General features: G+C 37.0%; 1 protein-coding gene across 3 annotated transcripts in view; it reads right to left on the reverse strand.

Annotated features, from left to right (window-relative positions):
- Scm (Polycomb protein Scm) overlaps nt 1-8,647 on the reverse strand; it is a 557,832-nt gene extending 549,185 nt beyond the window's left edge. For all 3 annotated transcript variants that reach the window (XM_090396959.1, XM_090396960.1, XM_090396958.1), the window contains exons 1-2: nt 8,523-8,647; nt 6,406-6,503 (exon numbers count right to left, since the gene is read on the reverse strand). The gene's annotated coding sequence lies outside the window, so the exon portion shown is untranslated. The remainder of the gene's footprint in view (nt 1-6,405; nt 6,504-8,522) is intronic.
- Between the last annotated feature and the right edge of the window lie 12,616 nt (nt 8,648-21,263).

Below are 21,263 nucleotides of genomic sequence, written 5' to 3' on the forward strand. Positions count from 1 at the left end.
AACTTGCCTCTTACATAGATCCTGTTATAAATTTGAACATTTATTCAAAGAAAGTGTAGAGGCCTTACTCCATCGTCCTAACCTGAATCGGAATGACTGTATATCTATATCAAAAATCTGGGAAAGTCTAATCAGGATAACTCATTAATTCATATTAATTTTATGTTATTTAATATTATTAAATAATATCTTTATTTCAATCATGTCTCTGCTTAAAAATATTCCCTTTAATACTTAGTGATATAACATCATGTGGCTTGTTCTATTTTTAAATGATCTATTGTTAGTATTCCACCTTGTATTTTTTTAAAACTGCTCTTGTAGTGCCACTGAAGATGGTCTGCTATTTCCAAACCGAAATATTTGGTTAATTAAATATCTTTCTTGTGTTTACATGCATATATTATTCATGTTATAAAGATTATATATTACATGATATGATTCAAGAATTATGTATGATTCTCTATAAAGCAAAATCGTAAAAGTGCAAACCTTCACACAATCTGTGAGCTTCAAACTAAGATGAAAAAAAAAATAATATAAACTTATTTTGGAACAGATGGAGGCTGTATTTATTTTAATATTTGGATTTTCATGAATTTATAAAATAATTGTTTGACAAAAATTATTATCTTGACTCAAGTTCTAGGAGAATGAAATGTACTGATGACTAAGATAATTAGCAAAAAATTGATAGTGACATTGATCTTCCAAAATGATACATTATGTGAAGAAAGTATGAAAGATCTCTTATTTTGCACTGGCATTAAAAACTATAATTACACAACAAAACCAGAAGCATTAATAAATTTAGTTTAATCCTTTATCCAAGTGTGTGCAAACAAAGTTTGCGCCTGAAAGTATCTTCAGGACTGGGGTAAAGTGGTACAACACCGGGCGACTCCTTGCAAAGGTGGAGCAAGCTACCAACACTCCTATTTCAGTATCTCCCATAATGCAAAACACATCTCCTTGTGGATATGTATAATGTTATGCATTAAGGGAGGGGCCACTACCCAGACTAAACTTTCAAAACCAGTAGCAAAATTAAATTTAACTTGTAGGTGTTTAGTTTAATATAACTTAGATTCCAGTTACCAAGCAAACGTCAAGCAACTGCATTTCTTGCTATAGGTAACTGAAAGTAGCTACGTATGCAAAGAAATCTGGTTAAGCGTTCTCATCAGCGTGAAGAATTATCATACCTTCCAATTGATGGCCAAATTGCACCTCATATCCATGTTCTTTCAACAGGTTGGTCTGAATCATATCCAGGATTTGCTGGATGTATATATATATATATATATATATATATACCTGGCTGGTTGGAAGATTAATCACATGAACTCCTATTGAAAAAATGGAAGGGGATCCTTGGACAAGTATATTTTTTTGTGGTGAGCAGGATTTGGGATAATTTGTAGAGCCATAGGTATTTCTATGGACAATGTTCTGATGAAATTGTCACCAATATTTTTTCCACTTTCTTTAACAAAAATAACAAACAACTGCAGGTCAATATCCATATACACTCCGGCTTCAAACTAACTGAACCAACTCCTTATCCTCTTTTTTGTATTGAGGTGACAGAGTGAGACAGGATGTGCTTTGAAACATTTGAAACTCACTATCTTCACGATGATTATGACCTTCTCATATTGGAGGCTAAATGGAGTGAAACAGCACCGAGAAAGGATTAAAAATAATATTTAAATAATAATAACGACTGACTAAGGTAGTTTCTGACCTCTGGAATGTCGAGTATGAGGAAAGATTGAAAAGATGTAATTTGCAGAGTCTAGTGGAGAGAAGGAAGAGGGGAGATATGATAGAGACCTACAAGTTGGTAAGGGGTTGTTATAGGATCAATGGTGGAGAAGTTCTACAGAGAATAGTGGGAGATCGGGGGAGAACCAGAGGTCATCCCTGGAAACTGTATAAAGAGGGTGTGAGTAGGGGAGTGAGAAGCAGGTTTTTTTCGTGCAGAGTTGTGAATGATTGGAATGCCTTGCCTGAGAGTGTGGTGTCTGCAAGGAGTTTGAATGTGTTTAAGACCCGGTATGATGAGATGTGTGTGAGATAAAAGGACCTCCTAGATGAGTCTTTGACTCCATGAGGTCTTGTTTAATAATAATAATAATAATAATAATAATAACTATATGAATAAATATGGCTGCATAAAACTTCCCAAAATAAGGAAATACTAATACTTCAAGAACTAAGTTTATATCCTAGGCCATTAATTGGTGACCACAGAGAACACCCCCACCTATTTTTTCATCCATGTTTCACTTGTGATGCCTTTGTGTGTGTGTTACAAGTCTCATTTTGTACTCCCTGAAGATGTTTCTGTGACAGACAAAATAATGGAAGAATTCATCATCATGAATGATGATGAATTCTTGTTTTGTGCATTGACATGGGTCCAATGCCTGTAAATGTCTGATGCCATCTTGATATGATTCTCCCATTGCATTCTATTTTGTGCAAGATGACTCAGTTTGTGTATGACATTGTCAAATGGTATTCCACACCATTTGACAATGTCATCGCTCCATTCTCTGTTTGGTCTTCCTCTTTTGTTCTTTCCTTCAATCATCCCAAAGAGCAGCATTTTTATTTTTCTCTCATCATTCATTCTACATATATGGCCAAAAAAGAGACGTAGTTTCCTTTTAATTATTTTATGGATCAGGTTTTCTTTTGGTTGTATTTGTCTGTAGATTTCCTCATTGTTCACTTTCTGAATATAGCTTATTCTCAAGATTTTCTATAGCACTTCCTCTCAAATGCTAATATTACCTCCTTTCAGATTCTCTCAGGAGTACCCAGGCCTCACATCCATAGAGCATGCTACTGAAGATACAGGTTTCTACAATATGCAGTTTAGTTTGCATCTTTATAGCTCGGCTCTTCCATATTTTATCCATGGCTTTTAAAATAGTTGTTGCTCTGGCTATTCTAATTTTTATCTCTTTTTTGGGGTCCAAGTTATGCATCATGTGGCATCTGAGATATGTAAAGTGTTCCACATTTTCCAGTTGACATCCGTCTATGGTAACTCTGTTCAGTAACTCCTTTTGTTCAAATATCGTTGTTTTAGTTTTTTCAAAGTTGACATTTAGTCCATATCTTTTTCCTTCTGTGTATAGTGTTTGCAATGTCCGTTCCAGCCTTGCTGCATATTCTTCAATCAGGGTGATGTCATCTGCAAAGCAGAGGTAGTTAATTCTCATGCCATTTATTGAAATGCCTCCATCTTCTTCTTTAATCTTATCTAGTGTTCTTCCCAGATGTGTGATGAAGATGACTGGTGATATTGGCTCTCCTTGTCTTGTGCCTTGACTAGAGGCAAACCAATCTCCAGTCTCACCTGCTATCCAGATTTTTGCTTGTGCTTAGCTGTTTATATCTTTCAGCAGGCAGATCAATTTATTGTCCACACCATAGGATTCCAAGACAGCCCATGTTATGTTTTAGTCAATATTATAAAATGCTTTTTGGAAGTCCACGAAACAGCAGTATATCTTTTTGTTCTTTCTTCGAGCTTTCTCTGCTATTAGTCGTAGTGTGAGTATTTGTTGCACTGTACTTCAATTTTTTCGAAATCCGGCTTGCTCATCCGGAAGATGTGCCTCCATATGCCCCTTCAAACGTTGTTAGTATTTTCATCAGCACTTTGCCAAGGTGACTCATTAGTGCAATAGTTCTGTAATTGGTGCATTCTAAAGCACTGCCTTTCTCATGAAGAACAACCAAGACTGATTTTTTCCACTCTTCAGTGGCATAACCTGATTTCCATATTTCATTACATAGCTTATGCATTTCTTTTACAACCAATTCTCTTCCATATTTTAGCATCTCGCCTTTTATGTTGTCATCTCCAGGACTCGTTGTTTTTGAGATGTTTTATAGCCTTATTCACCTCCTCTTCCAAGATGTCATTTTCAAAGATCTCTGCTGGTGGAGAGATTGCTTTTAGTTCTTTCATTACTTCTGTTGCAGTATTATTTAGTTGATTTTTATATAGTTCGCTGCAATCTTGTCCATCAATACTTTACCATCTTCATCTTTGACTGCTACTGATCTTGTTTGCCACTTCCTACTGACATTTCTAATAAGTTGGTAGACCTTTTTAGTTTTGTGTTCTTCATAGTACTGTTCAATGTCTTTGCACTGGTCCTCCAACCATTTGGCTTTATCAGATTTTGCTGCTTTCCGTACTTCATTGCATTTTTGATGGTATAACTCATCTGCTGCCTCTGAATTATCTCTTTTAAATTTCAGTTCTCTTTCCTCTTGTATCAATTTTGAGGTTTCCTGAGTCATCCATTTCTTGTTGATGTCTTTCAAGAATTACTTCCTCTACTGCTTTTTATAGCACTGTAGTCAGTTCATTCTGCTCTTGTATTTATATTTTGTTTTTCACTTGGGGGTCTTCAGCTTAGTTTCCAACATGTTCTAATATGCTGTTGTTAGCCTGTCTTCATTTAGTTTTGAGATGTCTCTAGTCTTTTGGAATTTTCCTTTGTACTTCTGTTTCAGTTTTAGTCTTATATTTGCAATCACTAAGCTGTGGTCCGAATCAATATCAGCTCCTTGGAATGATCTGCATTGTTGAACTGAGGTTCTCCATTTTTGGTCTATTAATAATAGGTTGATCATATTCCTGTGTTTGCCATGTCCATTTACGACAATCTTTTTGTTAGAATTTGGTATTGCAAATCATCAGGTTATCAGTGGCAAATTCCAGATCTTCATATCCAAATTTTCCCATAACCTTTTCCCATCCTGTGTTATTTTTGCCAATCTTTGCATTCCAGTCTCCTCCAATGTTGAGTATATTCTGCTTCGGCACCTCATCAATTTCTAGTTGTAGATCACTAAAATCTCTCAATGTTTTCATCTGCACTCTCCACAGTGGGCACATATACTTGAATGGTCATGATATTAAATGGTTGGGCACTGAATCTTGCAATCATTATTCTTTCACTAACTGGTTTGTATCCTATCATTGCCTGACAGGCCTTGTTACTTAGAAGGAAACCTATTCCTGCTTCATGCTTACTTTCATTTCCTGACCAGAGAACTCTTCCACCATGTCAATGAGTGTCCATCTCATTTATGAAATACCCAATATATCACATCTGTATTTCTTCTTGAAGCAACTGCAATTTTCCAGTTGTCCAGAGTGTACAGACATTCCATGTACCAATTGATATTCCATCCTTTACAGGCCTGAGTTTGATTTTTTCATCTTTGTTTTCAGTAACTGATTTGGAAGAATTAAATATTTTTAATCCTTTCTTGGTACTGTTTCACTCTACTAAGCCTCCAACATGAGTTTCTCACAGCAGTTAAGCCTCAACACATCACCTACAACTATTCAAGAAATATTAGATTCCTTGTTTTTTTTTTTTTTTTTTTTTTTTTTTTTTTACTCTCTTGCCTATATATCTCACTGTTATGCTGTTTTTGTGTGTAGATATGATATATATATACATGACATTGACAACTGCAATATCTGACTTCACATTAATCTGCTTTACAAGATAAAGTAACTGGCAACATGGTTGGCCGAGAGGATAGCAGACCCACTATCAAACCAACAGGATGCAGGTTCAAATCCCAGCTTGGAAATGGGTGTTAGCAAAAGCCTGCTCCAGACAAACATAATAGCTCTGAGTTTCTAGGATATGTCCTAGAAAAAAAAAAAAATTGCTGGAATGCAATGCTCCAATCAAACAATGAGTAATTAATGCAGTAATCTGTGCAAAGCCTAAGAACTTCGAAAATAATTTTTAATTGAATAAGAAAAACTCTCTTAATATCAAAGCAAATACTATCAGTGCAGAGCAGATTATCAAATGGCAATGACAAACTTACATCCAATGTAAGTTTGCCTTACATTTGATAATTTATATTTAAGAAATTAGGTTTTTGTTTTCATCCTTTTCTGCACAAGCATGATGGGAAGACACTTCACTGTTTATGCTTGGATACAAGATAAAAATGAAAATATGTCTTAACAGGTATAACTTTCCAACCAACATAAAAAACTTGCTACAATCCTACATCCCATGCCATACAATCAGAGTAATCATTATTATTATTAATAACAAAAAGAAACACAGTACCAATGATCACAAAATCTCATGACCAATTATGTCATTAAATGGTTCTTGCCAAAATGTTAATATTCTCAATAACCGATTTTTTTGAATATTTATTTTCTGGATACAGCAGCGCTTATCTATATATACATTTTTCTATATACAGTATAATTTACCATTCACTAAAATGTTCTGCACTATGCAAGTAACACAACCCACAGTTTTGAAAGGTAAGTATATATATCAACATAATACAACAATCCACTCACTCTCTAATAGCAAAATTATTTACCTGGTGATGATGATGATGACACACTGAAGTAACAAATTAAATTGGACTAAAATATGCACTTCAGACTTCATTCCAAAAACGTTACGAATAAAGACAACCTGCAATTTTACAAAACATAAACAATAAGTCTGCATGTAGCGTATTTTCATCCACAGCTAAAAGCAACACAACACAGTTATTCATATTTCATTTCATGCCAATTTTCAGAAGTAGCAGAACTCAAATTTTAGGTTACAGCTGGAAGATGAATAATTACTGGCTTTCATTTTTTTTTTAATATAATTCACTTAATAAGTGAAGTTTTCACCTGATATATTAAACTTGAATTGCTATATACATATATAGAATATATGCTAATATATGCAACCCCTATATATATATGTATTCAAGATACCAAGTAATTTTATATAAACTTGGTTTTTAATCCTATTTCCCAAGTAAGTCAAGTTTGTGCCTGCATGTAGTGCAAGTCTGAGGCAACTCGTGGTACAGTTGGATTAAGCTCTGATCACTTTCCTTAGTATTTTTCCCTTAATGCAAAGCACATCCCCTTGCAGAGATGTATGATGCTATGCATTAAAGGCAATGATCACTACCCACACCGGTTTCGACCTTTATTGAGGTCTCGTCAGTGGGAGCCAGACCTGACAATGCTAAGGTTGAAGTAACGCATAGCTCATGAATTTTACCTAAAAACTGTCCACATCTATCTCTGAGATTTTATTTAATAAGGTGAAAGCACCTTGTGGCAACTTGTTTTGTCACTACGTGCAGGCGCAAACTTGATTTACTTGTCTGCTTGCTTACTTGGGAAATAGGATTAAAAACCAAGTTTAGATAAAATTACTTGGTATCTTGAATACATAATATACCAAAGTTAAAAAACTGTCTATAATATATATATATATATATATATACATATAGGGGTTAGACAATATAAGTGTGTGTGTATACACACACACACACACCTATATATATATATATATATATATATATATATATATATATATATATATATATATATATATGATTAATGTTTATAAGGCAGAAAAACCAGAATGTTTGATGACATTTATTTACTTAGTAACATTTCATTCCAATTGCACAGGATTTCTTCAGGTACAAATATACAAATTAATAGACAAAACAGTAAGGATTAACAAAGGTGACAACTGTTATGCAGTTATACAGAAGAGACTGATGTTATTTTTTAAATTTCTAAATGTTCTGCATGTTTACACATCCACATGAACATGTTTGACTAATGAAGGCTAAGATGTATTCAGATAAGTTAACAGTTTTCTTAATATTTAAATATTTAGGATCTAATGCTATTTCCAGAGATTTACATATTTTTCTTTCTGTTGTATCATAGACATTGTAATAGTTCCGATTTATCCCATAAAACTTGATGTCTCATTTGCGAACAATCTCGTGGGTCAGCTGAAGAGAGCATGTGTGATGACAAAACAGAGGTTCCATTTTTGTGGTATTCAACATCCTTCATTGCATTGTTCAACTGATTTTTCTGCCTGTCCATAGTAAGATGACTGGCAATCGGACTAGCGGATAAACACCCAGATAGTGAAGTGGGCTATGTCGGGGTTCTGCAGATATTAGTAGTGATCTCATCTTAAGATCACTACTAAGATCTCAATATATACTAAGATATATATTTATATAGACAGACATCTTATATGTACACATACACACATTAACTAAATGTATATATATATGTGTGTGTGCGCGTGTGTGTATACACACACACAAAACTAACAATTATATATATAATTTATCTATTGCTGATTATTATTATTATTATTATTATGTGACACCTCCAGGAAATAACCGATTATCCCCTCTTTCCAGATCGCCACCGATTCCCTAAGATCTGTCTGCTGTTATTTTGACAATTACAATTCTATATATACCTAATATTAATAATTTTCGTTTAAAAATGTAGCAAGGCATATTCCTAGTTGGCAAATATACTGAATTACATGATTCTAATATCAAGATAATTTTGACCTACGCTGTTCCACACACACCGGTATTCTATAATATTCACTGAACTACAGACAAAATTGATATGACATTAATATGCAATAAATGCTTACTCTTAGTTGTAGCTACATGTAATATTATTATTACTACCACCATAAAACGCTACTGTGTTGTTAAGGGTACCGTACGCAACATCACTTCTCAAAAATAAACATATTTAATGCCACAGGCATCCGCCATCGCAATTGAAGATGTTAAAAACTTCACGCGGGAACACGCGAGAAACTCATTTAAAACTCTCTTCATCACACACCCGATTCATTTAATGAGGATATACATGTTTCTTTTTTTTTTTTTTTTATTCGAATGATATAATAATAATAATAATAATAATAATAATAATAATAATAATAATAATAATAATTTTTTTTAAAACATTTTATTATGTCTCAGTATAAATTACATACAATAATAATATTTACAATATTTACAATAAGGATTATACAGAATTTTTTTTTTTTATGTCTCAGATGAATTGCATATATAGTTGCTGTAGTAATTATATATATATAATATTTATAACGCATTACAAGTGTGTATAACAGATACTTGCAAGTTAGTAATTTTCTTCCTCGAAGCTTAGAAGAGCTTATCTGAGGAAGATAATAGATGACAGAGGGTGGTGGTTTCATGGTTGTGTTCCTATACTGGTCACAAACCAGGTGTTGATTTTATTGTTTGTTGGTACGTGCTTGAAAGACTTCGACTACTATTACAGTTTAACTCTTTTTTTTTTTTTGTGCAAATAGGGTTGGATTTAGACATGGTGTGTTTGTTACTTTGTGTTCTTGTAGTGATAGTTTTTGAGAGGGGGGGTTGTCATAGGTTTGTGTGTGTGTGTGTGTGTGTGTGTGTGTGTGTGTGTGTGTGGTGGGGGAGAGAGAAACAGGAATTGCTCTAATTTTCATTCTCGCTATAATATTTATATAGTGCCTGTTTCAGCTCTCTGTATGTTCCTAGGTTTCTGTTGTCGAACGGCAGTTTGTTTATCATTTCAGGTACGTAGAAGTTTCGGTGGCTTTGCCGTACTGATTGTTGTAGTTATATGTTATGTAGTTTGTTGACTGTGGTCTTGTTATTTGATATGTTGTTCTGGTTACTCTATATTTTGGGCTGTAGTAGTGTTTTAACATGACTGTGTAGTGGCGTAAGTGTTTCACCTTAAATATTTTGTGTTTTGTCTGTGCTTCCTGCATAAGAGTGGGTTGTTCCCAGAATATCAGTTTTATCATTTTATCTTGCAACCATTGTAGCCTGTTAAGTCTGAAGTCTGCGCAGAATGCGTATGATGTGATTGCATATCTTAAAATGTTTTCACATAATGCTTTATAGATTAGTATTTTTATGTGGGTTGGGGCAATGTCTTTTAATCTGTATAGTTTGCTTGCTATTATCCTAAGCTTGGTATGTAGATAGTTTGTATGGCTATTCCAACTTTGATCAGCATCGAAGTGAAGTGCAAGGTAGCATGTTGTTTTCACCTGTGTGATGGTTGTGATTTTAGGTTCTGCACTTTGTGTATAGGAGGATGAATGTTTGATAGTGAGATATTTAGTTTCTATGGGCAGAGTTTGTGGGGTTTTTGAATATCATTAGCTTTGTTTTTCCAGGGTTTATATATATGCCGTTTTCGGTTAACCAGTTAGTGATTTGATTGATGTCGTGTTGCATATTTTTGTAAGCGATATTTGCATTGTTGTGAATAGATACTATGGCAGTGTCGTCTGCATACTGGAAGATTTTACTTTTTAGGGGGAGTTGGCTTATGTCGTGTGTGTATATGTTAAATAGAATGGGAGATAAGACAGCTCCTTGTGGTACTCCACAGGTTACATGTACCTCTTTGCTGTGTGCTGATCCTATACGTGTGATGTGCTTTCTGTTTTTCGTGTATGCTTTAAACCACCGGAGTAGACGACCTCCAATTCCGATATGGGTAAGTTTCGTTAACAAAGTTTTATGTGTTAGTGTGTCGAATGCTTTTGTTAGGTCAATGAATACCACTAATGTTATTCTGTTTTTATCCAATGCAGCGTTTATTAGATCTGTGAAATCTTCCAGGAGTGTTGCTGTTCCTTTATTTTTTTGAAAGCCATATTGTGTTTTGGGTATGATTTGAAATATTTCGTATGTGGAGAGTTTCTGATGTACAATGCGCTCCATGATTTAGTTGATTACAGGCAGCGTGGCGATAGGTCTGTAATTACTTATTATGTTTCTTTTTCCCTGTTTGTGTATGGGAGTGATTAATGCAGTCTGCAGTGTTTCAGGTAACTGTCCCGTTTCGAATAATAATAATAATAATTGTTTACATATGATACATTACTTACATTTGTTTACATGTGATATTTACATTACGTACATTGGTTTACATATAATACATACATTCGTTTTCTTGTGATACATACATTACATGCATTTGGTTACATATGATGCAACTTGGATGAGAACTATTTTTTTTTTCCTTTCATCCTCGAAGCTTAAATGTAAGCTTATCTGAGGATGACACCAGTTGGTTATTATGTATTTTTTTTCCGCTGTGTTAGGATGCTACGGAATCTATGATTGAGAAATTCGCGCGCGCGCACACACACTATAAATTGGAATGTACTGATGCGTCGCTGAACTGGAAGCCTGAGCGAATATCTTGTGTTTCATTAAGTTTGTATGGCATTTTGGGTGCGGGTTTCTTGTTCGTAGTATGTCCTTAGAGCTCTTTTCAGGCTATTGTAGTTTGTAAGGTTTCTGTATTCAAAAGGTAATTTGTTTATCATGTCTGGGATGTAGAAGTTTCGCGTGGCCTTTCCGTAGTGATTATTGTATTTATGTGTGATATAATTAGTAGTCTGAGGTCTTGTTATACGGTATGTATTTCTAACTGTCCTGTAGTTGGCATCGAAATAATGTTTTAGCAGGGCTGCATAGTGACATAAATGTTTTGCTATCAGTATTTTGTGTTCTGCCATTGCAATGTTTATAAGGTCGTGATTTTCTCTTTGTTCCCAAAAGATCAGTTTTGTCATTTTGTACTGTAGCGACATTAATCTATTTAATTTGTAGGGTGCACAGAAAGCATACGTTGTTATAACGTATCTTAGTATATTAGTGTTTTTAGGCGTATGGGAACTATGTCTTTTAATCTGTAGAGTTTGCCACTTATTGTTCGGAGTTTGTTGTGTAGATATTTTATATGGCTATTCCAGTTCATATCTGCATCGAGGTAAATTCCAAGATATCGTATTGTTTCAACCTGAGTGAATGTAGTGGTTTTGCTGTTCTGTGTGTTTTTTGTGTTGGAAAGTGGATGTTGGATGGTTATATATTTGTTATCCACTGGTCGAGTCAGTGGATTTCTGAATATCATTAATTTTGTCTTTTCTGAGTTTAAGTGTATGGAGTTTTTCGTGAGCCAGTCTATGATCAGATTTATATCATGTTGCATATTTGTTTGGGCTATGCTTGCGTTATTATGGATGGATATTATTGCTGTATCGTCTGCGTACTGAAATATCTTACCTTTGAGTGGTAACTGATTAATATCGTGCGTGTAAATGTTGAATAGAGTTGGGGAGAGTACAGCTCCCTGTGGCACTCCACAGGTTACTGGTAGCTCTCTGCTTCGGTTTGATCCGATACGTGTGATATGCTTTCTATTTTGGAGGTAGTTTGTAAACCACCTGTGAAGAGGCCCGTCTATTCCAACATGCCTCAGCTTTTCTAACAAGGTTTGATGCGTAAGTGTATCGAATACTTTGGTTAGATCTATAAAGACTACCATGGCTATTTTGTTTTTGTCTAAGGCGGTATTAATTACGTCTGTAAAGACTTCCAAGAGAGATGTTGTTCCCTTATTTTTCTGAAACCCATATTGTGTTTTGGGAATAACATTAAAGATCTCAGTGTATGCTATGAGTTTCTTCAGCATGATCCGCGCCATAATTTGATTGATAATTGGTAATGTTGCTATGGGTCTGTAATTGGTGATTAAATTTCTTTTTCCTTGTTTGTATATGGGTGTAATTATGCCGGTCTTTAGCATACTTGGTATTTGTCCTGTTTTAAATATTTTATTGATTAGTTTTAGTAGGATAGGACTTAAACTTAAAGATATAAAGCATGTTGCTTTATATCTTTGGGTCTGATGCCATCTATTCCTGGGCCTTTATTTGGTTTGATTTGATGTATTGCTGAGAGAAGTTCTGCTTCTTTTATGGTTGGGAACCATAATGTCTGTTTTAATCGCGGTCCAAGTGGAGGTTCTCGTTTTGTGATTGGGGGAATATTTCTGTGAAGTTCTTGGATGGAGTCTGCAAAGTATTGGTTAAAGTCATTTGCTAGTTGTTGGATAGGTTTTAAGTCTTTCATGAAGCTGTGTTTTATGGTTTCGGAGGCTGTGGTGTTGGGAACAGAATCTAGAATCTCATTAATCAGATGCCAGGTTTGTTTCATGTTGTTTTGTGCGGAGGTTAGTTTGTCTCTGTAGTGGCTTCTTTTTGCATTTCTGATTTGTGTTGTAAGGTGATTCCTTGTTATCTTATATTCAGTTTTTAAAGTTGTGTTATTTGAATATCGCTTTAATTCTTTCCATAAAGCGGCCTTTCTGTGTATTTCTAGGATTAAGTTTTGTGTTATCCAAGGATTTTGTGTTGTTTTTGACGAATTCGGACTTTCTTTAAACTCACACTGCAGGAGATATATAGCTTTCTTATATAACTCCTGCAGTGGGAATTTAATGTTGTTGTATACGATATCTGCTGAATCTGATGCCAGGTGTTCCCAGTCTGTTTTTTTTTTTATTTCGTGGTTGACTATTTCTTCGTCTATTATTGTTTTCTGTCGTTTTTCTCCTGTGGGACATTGCATGGGTATTGTCTTGGTGTGCAGGTTTAGAGCGGTGAAGTAATGGTCTGCAACTTTGCACTTTATGACTGGTGCAGTGTAACTATTTGGTGATGCTCGGACGTTTATATGGTCTAGACAGGAGGCAGTGATAATATTTCCGAATCTTTCTTCTCTAGTACATGATGTTATTGTTGGTATTAGATTGTACATGGATAGTGTGTCTAGGTATTGTACAGTGTTGTTCTGGTTTTCATTTGCAATATTAATGTTTATGTCGCCAATTATCATTAGGTGTTCGGTTGAGCATAATTCTTGGCTTGAAAGCCAGCAATTGAGTTCGTGTAAGAATTTTATCATGTTTAGGTTGGGTGACCTGTAAACAGCATTTAGTATTATGGGATGCTGTGTATTCGTGGTATTAATGATTTCGAGGCAGAGGGTTTCAGCATGCTTAAACTGATAGGCCATTTCTTTTGCTATTAATTTTTGTTTCATAAATATTAGTATTCCACCCCCTCTTCTTGTTTGGCGGCATGATCTATGTTGTTGGAAGCCTGGAATTTGGATAGCAGTCGCTTCTTCATTAGTTATGGATACTTCTGTAAGAATTAATATATCAATAATATCAGTGTAATTCCTCAGATAAGCCTGTAATAATAACCAATGTTTTCGGATGCTTCTGATGTTAATATGCAAGATTGAGAGACCTCTCGCTTGTACTGTGTTTTGTTTCCATGCATCTAGCGATTCGAAAGTACAATTACTGATGTATTATGGTGTAATTACATCTATCTGATGGTTCACATTCATTTTTGTTGTGTCGAGATCTTCTTCTTGAACTAAATTAGAGTCTTTTGTTTCACTCTGGCAACCTGTCTATATCTTCCGAGCTTTTTATTTGTATAGACTTTGAAGTCTGTGACTTTCTCAAGAATATTTTGCCCTCTTTGATCCATAAAAATTGATACTTTTTTTCTGTTTTTTCCTTTCTTGCTTGGTACAAAAGATTCTGATTGAAATGCGTTAAATACTCAGATAGAAAGATTGGCGTATTGTCTTGCGATGCATTTAAATCCTTCACTACTCGTTTTTTCAGTCTACTGGCATTTATGAGATTGTCTCTTGTAGCCTTGCTTGTCAGACGAACTATGACTGGTGCCAGTCGTGGCGAACCTTGTTTTCTGTTCTTCCTGGGAAATCGATTTATGGTCTGAATATCATTATGCTGTAAGGGGATGTCAATTGCATGGCCTAACTCTAGAACTATGTCTCTGAGATTTTCTGTGGATTCGGTTTCTGGAAGACCGTTTATGACAAGGTCTTCTTTATGTTGTTGTTGGTTTAAAACTTCGTATTGTTGTTTCAGGGAATTAAATTCTTAGCGGAGTTCCGATGTGTCTTTTATCAATTTGTGCTGCCTCTCAGTTAATGCGTTAATGCTGGTTTTAATGTCTTTTACCGTTTGTAAGACTTCTTCGACTTTTGAATTATTAAATTTAACAAACTCTTTATATTCGCTAATTTTTTTGTTATTTCTTTATTCTATTTATCAAATAGTTCTTGGACAAGATCTACCAAGCTGGCTTTTATATTTTCTAAACCTTTTTCTAGTAATAAATTAACGGAACTCAAATTATAAGACTCACTGGTGTTTTGTTGTCTGTTCAGGTCATCGTCCGATTCTGCCTCCGGCGTAATCAGTTGCGTCGTGGGTGTTGGCGTTTTTTTGTTCTCTCTACAGTTTAGGCACTTCCATTCTTCTCGTTTGGCATTGGATTTGCGTTGCCAGGTTGTTTCAGAAAGTCCGGAACATGTAAAGTGAAGATTCCTATGGCATTTCCTGCAGGTTATGTAGCATTCGTCAGACGGCAATTCCTTCTGACACTTATTGCACTTCATTACTCTCCTTTCTTCCTCTGGACAGCTGCAAAGATGGCAACGTCCTTTGTTCTATATTCGTTAGCATCCGCGGTGTAGGCTTCAATATTTTTAGCACACTTAGATTTTGGATTACACTTGGCCGATTTCGATGAATTATATGTCACTGTCTTCAGCGTGACAAGTAGAGTTTCTTTATGACACTTTTAAATTAAAAACAGGAGTCAGAACCTCAGTGGATGGTGCGTTTGCACACCACCGCGCTTGGCCGTACGAAGGAAGACTTGGTTTCGAGTTTAGTCGGCGACTAGAGGAAATTTTTCTAAGCCTTTTTTCGACCGGTTCCCGAGTTAGTCGATCTCTGGCACGGGCAAGCAGGTTTTTTCCTCCCGGAAACTCGTGTTTTTCGTCCTGTAAACTCAAGAAAATCGACCGTAGAACCCACATTATTTCAGACATTAAATATATTGTGTTAGGGTTAGGGACTACGAGATGGCGGCACATTTGAGCCGTCTCTCTTCACTGCGTACCGCTTAATTAGTGATCGCCTTGGGCCACCTGTCTCTGATTGGGTACCAGTGGAGATTGAACTGCCCACTCAGTCTCCAAAAGTTAGATAGGGCTAAATGGCCTCGATTACTCCCGTATACGGGAGTAAAAAGGCGTTAGCTGATGCTGATAATAATAATAATAATAATAATAATAATATTATTATTATTATTATTATTATTATATTCAGGAAGAGCAGAGCCTGTGTAGCTCAGTGGATGTGGCGTTTGCACACCACCGCGCTAGGCCGCACGAAGGAAGTCTTGGTTTCGAGTCTAGTCGGCGACTAGAGGAAATTTTTCTAAGCCTTTTTTCGACCGGTTCCCGAGTTAGTCGATCTCTGGCACGGGCAAGCAGGTTTTTCCTCCCGGAAACTCGGGTTTTTCGTCCTGTAAACTCAAGAAAATCGACCGTAGAACCCACATTATTTCAGACATTAAATATATTGTGTTAGGGTTAGAGACCACGAGATGGCGGCACATTTGAGCCGTCTCTCTTCACTGCGTACCGCTTAATTAGTGATAGCCTTGAGCCATCTGTCTCTGATTGGGTACCAGTGGAGATTGAACTGCCCACTCAGTCTCTAAAAGTTAGATAGGGCTAAATGGCCTCGCCTACTCCCGTATATACGGGAATAAAAAGGCGTTAGCTGATTTTTGATTTTTTTCAGGAAGAGCAAAAACCAAGGCTTCCCACGACCTGCACCAGTCATAATTCGTCTTAAGAGCAAGTCCACAAGAGACAATCTCGTAAAAGCCAGCAGGCAGAAAAAACCAGTTGCCAAGGACTTGAACGCACAGCAAGACAATACACCAATCTTCGTATCCGAATATTTAACACCATTCAACCAGAATCTGCTGTACCAAACAAGAAAAGCAAAAATGGAAAAAAATTAACCAATTTTTGTGGACCAGAGATGCCAAGATATTCATAAGGAAGTCACAAACTTCAAAGCCGATACAAATTAAAAGCACAGAAGACATAGAAAGGCTGCCACTGTGAAGAAAAAAGCCTCCTAAACTGTTCAAAAGAAGCCCACAATAAAAAAGAACGTGAACCATCAAGACAGATGCAATAACACAGGATAAATCGGCAATTTCACTTTGATCCGACCTTTCAGATCATTCATTTGACCTCCCAAAGAGATCTGCCTACTTCCAACACAACAACCAAATCAATAAGAAATACATGTATATATAACCAGTATCACCCTCAGATAAGCTAATTACAAAGCTTCGAGGGTGCAGTTGAGTTACACCTCAGTAGTAGTATTTATCTAACATTATTCACTTAACATTCTGTAATGAATTCTAGTAGTAAACAGAAAATGTGCTAGTAATACTTCAGTTATATATTTAAGTTTAAAATTATATATAATTAATTTACAATTTAAATTTAAAAAAAAATATTATTATGTAAACTGCAACATAAGTACTATTGTTCAACTTGTGAGTCATTAAAAATAAACACGATTACTAATATTATTATTAATGGTAATAATACACACTTTTTACTCTTGTGTCAATGAGAAATTCTGCAAATGATAATGATATTAAGAGTAATTATAATTCTTACTGAACCATTTTGCAAGAAAAAGATGCATTGTTGCCTAAATATTAGTATATTCATGTAATTATTTGAGAGATAATAAACTATAAAAAAATAAATAAATCCCCACCCCCCCCCCCCCCCACCCCCCCCCCCCCCCACCCCCCCCCCCCCCCACCCCCCCCCCCCCCCACCCCCCCCCCCCCCCACCCCCCCCCCCCCCCACCCCCCCCCCCCCCCACCCCCCCCCCCCCCCACCCCCCCCCCCCCCCACCCCCCCCCCCCCCCACCCCCCCCCCCCCCCACCCCCCCCCCCCCCCACCCCCCCCCCCCCCCACCCCCCCCCCCCCCCACCCCCCCCCCCCCCCACCCCCCCCCCCCCCCACCCCCCCCCCCCCCCACCCCCCCCCCCCCCCACCCCCCCCCCCCCCCACCCCCCCCCCCCCCCACCCCCCCCCCCCCCCACCCCCCCCCCCCCCCACCCCCCCCCCCCCCCACCCCCCCCCCCCCCCACCCCCCCCCCCCCCCACCCCCCCCCCCCCCCACCCCCCCCCCCCCCCACCCCCCCCCCCCCCCACCCCCCCCCCCCCCCACCCCCCCCCCCCCCCACCCCCCCCCCCCCCCACATATATTGGATCATCAACCTTAAGTCGCTGAACTTCATGTCATTTAATGTCACAACAGGATGACTACTTGGGTTCTCTAAAAATAAGCTGTATAGAAGAGTGCTGCTTGCAGATAGTACTATTTTGTGAGCCTTGAGGGTCATTCCTTCACACAATAATGTTACATCCACCACACTTTCACTAGCAAGTAATTTATTAAAAACAGATAATATATTAGGTGTGTGATTGTGCCCTTTCAAACAAATTGTCTGTGATCTTGTTATCATATTGAGTTCTGAACTAAGTTTAAAATAAAATACTCATATTAAACAACATTAAATAATACCTAACAAAATTTACATACATTGCTTGAAATAATTATCTCAGTATTATACACTTATAATCAATAGATTTCATTTAACATCCAGTATATATGCTCAGAGAATGGCAGTATTAGGCTTAACAACAAAAACGCGATCACTATAACATATCATTCTCAAAATGTTTCATCAAACACGTATTATATGAATAACCAAAAATATCTAACACAAGGATTTACATACGTAGCTACAAAGAAGATTTAGCTGTCACAATAGCGAGATTAGGCTTAGCTGCAACGATGCCTGATCATACAATCTGATACCAAATACCAAAATATAAAAACTATCGCGAGACCGCAATCACTAATTAACAACACAATTATGAATATAATATAATATTCATAATATACGGAACTTTATAGGCGTCTATTAACCGCCCTGCAATACCTATTACTGTAATAGATATCGCAAATATATTACTGTAATAATAATTATGGGACGAGGTGTTTTCCCGTTGGTTTTCTTGATTATCTATATTCTAAATTCAAAAATTCTGTATAATCCTTATTGTAAATATTGTAAATATTATTATTGTATGTAATTTATACTGAGACATAATAAAATGTTTAAAAAAAAAAATTATCATTATTATTATTATTATAAGATTGAAACTGCCCACTCAGTCTCCAAAAGTTAGATAGGGCTTTAAAACGGCCTTGCCTACACCCTAATTTATTTATTTATTTAGCGTATGGCTCACACATGAAAAGTGACATTAATCCTTAATGTATATGGACATAGTAATTATTATTATTATTATTATTACGGGCGACTCCATGGAGTTCTTAGACTCATCGAGGGAGGCCCTAAACATCATGTCCACACAACTATACGACATTCTCACAGTATCTATCATACCTTACCTTGAACTCACTCACCATCATAGCACTCACAACAAATTCTGGCAGCTTATTCCACTCATTTATCACTCTAAAAGTAAAGAACCCAGCTCTAGCACCCTTGCTGACCACACTCTTGCCCAGCTCCCATAGGTGTCCCCTAGCTCTCCCACCACCAGTTCTGATCTCAAAAATATCATCTGAATTAATCCTATAGAAACCCTTTAGCAATTTGAATGTCTCAATCATATCCCCCCTTTTATGCCTATGAACCAATTTCTGCAACCCACAAATCTTCAACCTGTTCTCATAAAGTTCATTCCATAGACTTGCTATCATCTTAGTCACTCGCTTCTGGATCCTATCCACCTCCTCCCCATCAAGAAGGAACCGAGGTGACCAAATCTGGGCACAGTAGTCGAGATGAGGTCTTATCAAGGCTCGGTACAGAGGTATAATAACTTGCTTGTCTCTGCTCGTCAAAGTATTTTTCAACAACCAAGTAAGTTGATGAGCTGATTTAGCCACGTTTGCAATGTGCCCCCCTAAACTTCATCTCCCTATCCACCAACACTCCCAAGTCTGTGACTTCAACAATCTCCCGAAGTACAGTTCCACCAATGTGGTATACTACTGCTAATCTTTTCATCCCAAAATGCATAACCTTACATTTTGTCACATTAAATTGACATCCATTCTCCTTAGCCCAGGTCTCCAACCTATCCAAGCCTTCCTGCAAGATTTTGACATCTTCTGCATTCACTATTGTTCAACCTAACTTTGCATCATCAGCGAACAAATGAACTGTTCCTCTTAGCTCCTTCCCTATATCGTTAATGAACAAATTATACAGCAGTGGTCCAAGAACAGAACCCTGAGGCACACCACTAGTCACAGGCCGTCTTTTGGACTCTACTCCTGAATAAACTACTCTCTGATATCAACCACCCAACTATCCATCTCACCAACCCTATACCCATTCCCGTATATTGTAGTTTATGGATTAGAATTCCATGTGGTATCCTCTCAAATACCTCAGCCAGGACCAGCAGTATCACCATAAACCCATTATCCTTATCCAGTTCAGCAGTCACTGTGTTATAAAACTTGAGCAAATTACTGAGGCATGATCTACCCTTCACAAAGCCATGCTTTCCCCCGTACAGTATCTCATTTTCATCAATCCATTCCTGTATTTTTCCCTTGACCACTTTCTCCAAGACCTTGACAACGACTCCTAATATGTTGATTGGTCGGTAATTTGCAACAGTAGTTTGGATCTTCCTTTATACAGTGGAAGAATTTCCCCTCTTTCCACACCTTCTGGACTAAACCAGACCTGAGACTTAGATTAAACAACATCGACAAGGGCAGCAATAATTCTTTAGCCGCTTCACGTAAGACCCGTGCCGGTATACCATCCAATCCCGCAGATGTATTCACGTTAAGGTTCTGAAATAGACTATTCACCACCACTTCATTCATCGCAATTCCCGTATAAACTAATGGTTCCTTCTTTTTTTCAATGTCACCACCTGGATGATATACTCAGCAAAGTACTCGCTCAGTAATTCCACTATCGACTGATTCAGTGACGTCCTCACCATCGTCATTCATTAAACTCATTCTGCTGTGTATAGTTTTCTATCTTTTTTTTGTTGCATGCATATTGAAAGAATTGTTTGGGATTCCCTATAGCTAGTTTCCTTTCATAATCCGCTTTTGCTTTTTTTACCACACTTTTTACCCTTCTGTAGTGCGCTTTATTCCGTTCGTGTGCCTGCAGGTCACCTTTCTCTTTAAATTCCCTCCGCATTTGTTTCTTTTTTTTGAAGCTCAAGCTTAATGGTGTTATTCATCCATACAACCCCTGCTTGTTTTACTATTCGGACCCTAAGTATACAATCAACCATAACCTGCTGCAAATGCTCCTTGACCACTTCCCATTTTCTATCGACATCCAGCCCTTGTAGTTTTACATGCCATGGCCCTGATCCAAACAATCTCCTAAGCTTGTCATACTTGCGATCATGGTAATTCCACATATACCATGTCTTAATCGAAAATTACACTCCTTTAGCCACCTTCCAGATCAAGACATTATGATCACTCTCACGAATAGGTGGCAACATGGTCATATTCATTACTGTCAA

Source organism: Typopeltis vanoorti, chromosome 8 (assembly GCF_054136105.1).
Source record: "Typopeltis vanoorti isolate ZY-2024b chromosome 8, IOZ_Tvanoo_1.0, whole genome shotgun sequence".
NCBI classification, from domain to species: Eukaryota; Metazoa; Arthropoda; class Arachnida; order Uropygi; family Thelyphonidae; genus Typopeltis; species Typopeltis vanoorti.